The sequence below is a fragment of the Oncorhynchus keta genome, chromosome 21, assembly GCF_023373465.1.
Source record: "Oncorhynchus keta strain PuntledgeMale-10-30-2019 chromosome 21, Oket_V2, whole genome shotgun sequence".
Lineage (NCBI taxonomy): Eukaryota > Metazoa > Chordata > Actinopteri > Salmoniformes > Salmonidae > Oncorhynchus > Oncorhynchus keta.
This window is the reverse complement of record NC_068441.1, coordinates 36,808,461-36,815,274: the sequence shown is the minus strand read 5'-3', so window position 1 is coordinate 36,815,274 and position 6,814 is coordinate 36,808,461. Positions and strand designations below refer to the sequence as shown.

General features: G+C 40.8%; 1 long non-coding RNA gene across 1 annotated transcript; it reads right to left on the bottom strand.

Annotated features, from left to right (window-relative positions):
• Positions 1 to 4,265: 4,265 nt before the first annotated feature.
• LOC127910358 (uncharacterized) lies at positions 4,266 to 6,214 on the bottom strand. Its single transcript, XR_008074531.1, has 2 exons — positions 6,159 to 6,214; positions 4,266 to 4,891 (listed from the first exon to the last, which is right to left on the bottom strand). It is a non-coding gene; the product is annotated as an uncharacterized LOC127910358 (long non-coding RNA).
• Positions 6,215 to 6,814: the final 600 nt, after the last annotated feature.

Genomic DNA, 6,814 nt, shown 5'->3' with positions numbered 1-6,814 from the left:
GAGATAAGTGTTTCCAGTTTCAGAGATTTTTGTAGTTCGTTCCAGTCATTGGCAGCAGAGAACTGGAAGGAGAGGCGGCCAAAGAAAGAATTGGTTTTGGGGGTGACTAGAGAGATATACCTGCTGGAGCGTGTGCTACAGGTGGGAGATGGTATGGTGACCAGCGAGCTGAGATAAGGGGGGACTTTACCTAGCAGGGTCTTGTAGATGACATGGAGCCAGTGGGTTTGGCGACGAGTATGAAGCGAGGGCCAACCAATTTCACACACAAAAAAATACACTAAAGAATTCATGTGATTGGTTTACAGATGTGTTTCTGTCAGCAACATGATGGTCCCTATTGATGATGGAAGGAAAAGCCAGGTAAGGGGCTACCTTCAATATATTGTATTGTCCTTAACCCCACACCTAGTGACCTAGCCAAGAGGTTCAGATCTTTTGGTGTTCGAGTCAGGTTTCAGGTCCTGGTTGGGGATCCTCCCTTAATTCGATACATGTTAAGGACTTGGAATAGAGAAGCATGGGAACACGCTCTCCTGAAAGAAAGGGGGTAGTGTATCGACCTTAAGCCAACACCTAGCAACCTTGTTGAGAGGCTTGGATCTCTTGGTGTAACTGCTAAGGGGTTGACAGTCGCTGGACCTGGGTTCAAGCCCCGGTCGAGGATACCCACTGAATTCACTATAATATATCAAAATTGTTTCATTATTCTAGGCCATTGAGTTGTACCAGGATTACAAATTGTGGAGACTCCGGTGTTGTTTATTTTGATCCCATCTCCCTTGTTCAGATCTTTGTGTCTCGCTCCTATGACACCACAACACACTTTGAGACTGAGTGTGAGGACATCAGGGATTTGCAACACAGGATGAGAATTCATCTTTGGTAACTGTGATGATGGTGACGTGATGAGGACAAAAGGGCGTTCCTCCCATTTTGAACGTTGGTTCGATTCCCACTTGGGTCTCCTATACAAAAATGTATGCACATGCTTGGATAAAAGTGTCTGCTAAATGGCAAATATGACAAAAACTTTACATTGCAGGGTTTTTAAAAATATATTTGGTTTACCTTTATTTAACTAGGCAAGTTAGTTAAGAACAAATTCTTATTTTCAATGAGGGCCTAGGAACAGTGGGTTGACTGCCTGTTCAGGTGCAGAACGACAGATTTGTACCTTGTCAGCTTGGGGGTTTGAACTTGCAACCTTCCGGTTACTAGTCCAAAGCTCTAACCACGAGGCTACCCTGCCTGTCATGTGTTTTTTAAGCAGCACTTAGATTGACCTTGTGTATCTCCCAGAATTCCCTGCTTGACAGCTACTGTATGTCATTGTAAATGTTCCATTTATCATGTGGTAGATGCTCTTCTACTCTCTTTGATGGTATCGAGACTGGAGAGTGGCACGCTAAATAATTTCCTGTTGATTTAATACTCTGTCTAATAAACACCACACTTAATTTGACTGTGGCCTGTGCATCATTCTAGAGTATAGATTCAAAGTGGAGTCGTAATTCAACAGCTCAGACACAAGATGAATATGGCAGGGTCTACAGACAATCATGGACTACAAAGGGAAAACCAGCCACTTTGTGGACACCGACATCTTGCTTCCGGACAAGCTAAACACGTTCTTCGCTTGCTATGAGGACAACACAGTACCACCAATGCGGCCCGCTACCAAGGACTGTGGGCTCTCCTTCTCCGTGGCTGACCGTGGCCGACATTTAAGCGTGTTAACCCTCGCAAGGCTGCCGCCCAGACGGCATCCCTAGCTGCGTCCTCAGAGCGTCCGCAGAGCAGCTGGCTGGAGTGTTTACGGACATATTCAATCTCTCACTATACCAGGCTGATGTTCCCACTCGCTTTAAGATGTCCACCATTGTTCCTGTACGCAAGAAGGCAAAGGTAACTGAACTAAATAACTATCGCCCAGTAGCACTCACTTCTGTCATCATGAAGTGCTTTGAGAGGCTAGTTAAGGATCATATCACCTCTACCTTACCTGTCACCCTAGACCCGCTTCCTCTCCAGAGGGTGGTGCGGTCTGCCCAACGCATCACTGGAGGCAAACTACCTGCCCTCAACAACACCTACATCACCCAATGTCATAGGAAGGCCAAAAATATAATCAAGGACAACAACCACCCGAGCCACAGCCTCTTCACTCTGCTATCATCCAGAAGGCTGAGGTCAGTACAAGTGCATCAAAGCTGGGACCGAGAGACAGAAAAACAGCTTCTATCTCAAGGCCATCAGACTGTTAAATAGCATTCACTAGGCGGCTTCCACCCGGCTTCCACCCATATTTAACCCTGCACCTTACAGGCTGCTGCTCCATATACATAGACTTGAAATCATTGGCCACTTAATCCATCTACCCTTCTACCCAATTTGTAAATCGCTCTGGATAAGAGCGTCTGCTAAATGACTTAAATGTAAATGTTAATAATGGAACACTATTCACTTAAATGTTGACATGTTTTTGCTTTACTCATCTCATATGTATATACTGTATTTTAGTCTAAGCCACTCCAACATTGCTCTTCTTAATTCCATTCTTTTACTTTTTGGTTGTGTGTATTGTTGTGAATGGTTAGATATTACTGCACTGTTGGAGCTAGAAACGCAGGCATTCCGCGACACCCGCAATAACGTCTGCTTAACATGTGTTTGTGACAAATCAAATCAAAGGAGAGTATGTGATTACGTGTGAATGAATGTCCATGTGTTTGTGTGGTGAAGCAAAACTAAATTGATGATTAGTTGATACATGTATCCTGCAGATTATCTCTGAGAAGAACAAAGCCAGTGGAATTGCGTTGTATTGTGAGACAGATAGAGAAATGGGTGGTTCGGAGAGGTAAGGGTAGAAGATAGACTGACATTAAAGAGGTTCACTAATCCAAATGAAGGACAATCACCTTGGGTATATCCCATATGCTCTCACTCACTGAATTATTGATATGAATCAATGTCTTTCTGTTCCATTTAGTAAATTTCTCCTGATAATCAGCAAACGGTGCTCAATGATGTGATGATCTTCAACACATGCAATTAAATAAATACAAAATAACTATTTGTTGTAGTTATTGTTTATTGCTTCAATGGTAACATGCCATATGTATTTACAATGATACAGATAAAAACCACTATAAAACCCCCCAATCATATCCTCCAATGCTCAGAAATACATAATTGCCAACACATTCCACTTCTCGTTTTCATTTTCATCTTCCCGTACACACATACACACACACACACACACACACACACACATAAACTTCTAGAAATGTCTCACCCTGTTCACATAAAACCATGATACAACCTTTGAGCAAGGAGACTGCAATTGCAAAAAAACATACAGCAATTCAGCACCTGAATAAGGACAGATTGATCCAGATCATGCATCCTAGAGTGGTGAACAAACATCCTGTTTTCCATCAAATCCCTCTATTCCAAAAATACCTCAGGATGTTGTTGTTGCTAGGCTACTCTAGCTCTGTGCTGATTGGAGGAAGAATCAGACCAGCCGCCACCACTCACCTTTCACTGCTCAGGAAGTTACACAAGTGTTTGGCTGAGGAAGGAGAAGCGATGAGTGTCAGAGAGAAGAAAAATGCAAATTATAGCTGCCCTACACATTCTATAGGCAGGGCCTGCCCATGTCTGTGTATGGATGGAGAGCTTTCCAGAGCTGTGGTGGCACACAGTAACTTACTGTGAGAGAAATCTCTTAAGAGGATATTCCAAACCAGGCTTGGGTAAACCTGTCTATAAATGCTCATGTACTGAAATATATTGCACAACCACACATCCCTAATACTGTATACAGATGTCAGGTGTCCCTACTGTGTCCTGCACCTCCACAGTGATGCCTTTGCTCCTGAGAAGGGCCAGGAGTATGGGATCAATCAACTCTGACCCCCTGTATCCAGGACCATAACCTCTGTGGACACATATCATTCATGAGACAAATCATGACCATACAGACATACACTATAGCCATAACTCTGAAGTGGAATTCACAAAAAGTTTTGAAGTATGAACTTTCAACTATTTATAACAAATGACCTATAATTCACTGTGTTTATTTTGTCGGTATATGCCAGGGAAATGTACTTCTGTCTTTGCATCATGCATGAGGTTGTGTATTTATACATTTGAGTATCACATTTTTTGTCTTTTGTCTATCAGAATTTGTGTCATCTTGACTGAAGTATAATTCAATTACAGTACCAGTCAAAAGTTTGGACACCTACTCATTCAAGGGTTTTTCTTTATTTGTACTATTTTCAACATTGTGGAATAATAGTGAAGACAACAAAATGATAAAATAACACATATGGAATCATGTAGTAACCAAAAAAATGTGTTAAACAAATCAAAATATATTTGAGATTCTTCAAGGTAGCCACCCTTTGCCTTGATGACAGCTTTGCATACTCTTGGCATTCTCTCAACCAGATTCACCTGGAATGCTTTTCCAACAGTGTTGAAGGAGTTCCCACATGCTGAGCACTTGTTGGCTGTTTTTCCTTCACTCTGAGGTCCAACTCATTCCAAACCATCTCAATTGGGTTGAGGTCAGGTGATTGTGGAGGTCAGGTCATCTGATGCAGCACTCCATCATTCTCCTTCTTGATCAAATAGCCCTTACACAACCTGGAGGTGTGTTTTGGGTCATTGTCCTGGTGAAAAATAAATGATAGCCCCACTAAGCGCAAACCAGATGGGATGGCATATCTCTGCAGAATGCTGTGGTAGAGAAAAACCCTGGAATGAGTAGGTGTGTCCAAACTTTTGACTAGTACTGTGTCGCACCAATTCGAGGTTCCAGCACGTGAAGAAGGGCCATGCCCTCGACACTGATGTCTTTATAGCTGCCAACCTGCAGGGGGCGACATATGGAAAGCTAAAAGGACATTCAACATAAATACACTGTTAAATCTCATATTCAACTCATCACTACTCATCTCTCTCACACACAGAACTCAACAGTATTACAGGAAGCAGGTAAACTAAAGCTGAAGAAAGATTTTTTTTTTAAATAGAACAACAGTCATAAAGGTTGACTTCTGGTGGGGATTAGAGCAAATAATATAATAATAATAATATATGCCATTTAGCAGACGCTTTTATCCAAAGCGACTTACAGTCAGTCATGTGTGCATACATTCTACGTATGGGTGGTCCCGGGAATCGAACCCAAGGTCGAACACAACATGGGGACCAGTACTGAAAAAGTATGGAAATGTATCCACTCACTACTGTAAGTCGCTCTGGATAAGAGCGTCTGCTAAATTATTTAAATGTAAAAATCTAAGTGTATATTTAGCATTTGTGAAATTATTTTGATGTGATATGAAAGTAAAGGGCTTTATGTTTCTAGAACCATATCGCAATTCAGAATCGATTCATATTTAGATGGAGAATTGGCTGTTTTGGCTGCCAGAGCAAGTCTACTTCTGAAAATAACATATAAGGTCCTTTGACCTCAAGGAATAATGGTAGACTGCTTAAGAGTACACCTTGGGCTAGTCCGTCCCCAGTGCAGCTGTAAGCAAGCATAGGGTTGGAATCTACTCCGGCTAGGATGATCGGCTGATGTGGGATAAGGACATCAGACCTGTATACAGGGCTCAACTGTAAAAAGTTGGTCTCAGCATGACCCTCTGTCAAAATAAAGGTTCAAATATATATATTTTTTTACTTAACCTTTATTTAACCAGGTAGACCAGTTGAGAACAAGTTAAATTGAGAACCAGTTGAAAACAAGTTCTCATAATAATAAAGATGTCTAAAAAAAGACGTGGCAAACTTTGATATTAGGATTGACTTTGAATTTTGGACAGATTATATTAAATGGGGATCTCACATGTAGTAAGACGTAATAACAATATATCTGGCATTGGCAATAGCCTTGTCTGGCTGAAATGTCTCAAGTAGCAAGACAGTTTGAAACTAGCATTTTTGCTAACTAGCTTGCTTCCAGGGGGCAGAGATGTCAAGTTGTGCAGCTAACGTTAGTTAGCACTAAACCTTAGTGTATTTTCTGAATAGTCAGTGCTGTACCTTGTGAACGCAGGGGGTGTGAAAATCTCTGGGGATACAGTCTCGCATACATCGCGACAGACATATTGTTGACAGTTACTTACCTAATGTCGATGGGAACTCGTTTTGTGTTGCACAAAGTGTGATACTTCCGTTTGAGTACTTCCGGTTATTTTATTACGGACACGATCTTATGTAAATACATTGTAGCAATCAGTGATTAATTATATTAAAAGATAGTAGGTTTCCATCCAATTGGCGACAGATTTTAATGTAAATGTTCTCAAATCCGCATAAAGAAAATATGGGCATTTTCCCTCCAGCGGTTTGTTTCCACCAAACTGACTTATTGCAGAGAAAAAACAGTGCGTGGTAGTGCACACAAATTGTAATTTTTCTGCTAAACGTACATGTACCTAATGCAATCTATAGTTGAATGTGTTTCCATCGCATATTCAACTCTACGGATAGTTTTGTCACAACAACTTGAGGAAGCAAAAAAAAATGTATTTTGGAAAAGTTTTATTGGCACAATTCCTTTAAAAACAGCTCATACATTTTTTACATCATTTACACACATAAAAACGGCAACAAAGCATAAAACACAGCATTTGAACGTTACATTTAAATTTGTTAAAAAGTACATGTTGTTAAAACCAATGAAAACAACCATGAATAAAAGTACTTTCCTTGTAAAAACATCAAATCTGTAAAAGCCATTTAAAATGTGTACTAATGATCTAACAAAGGTAAAACATTT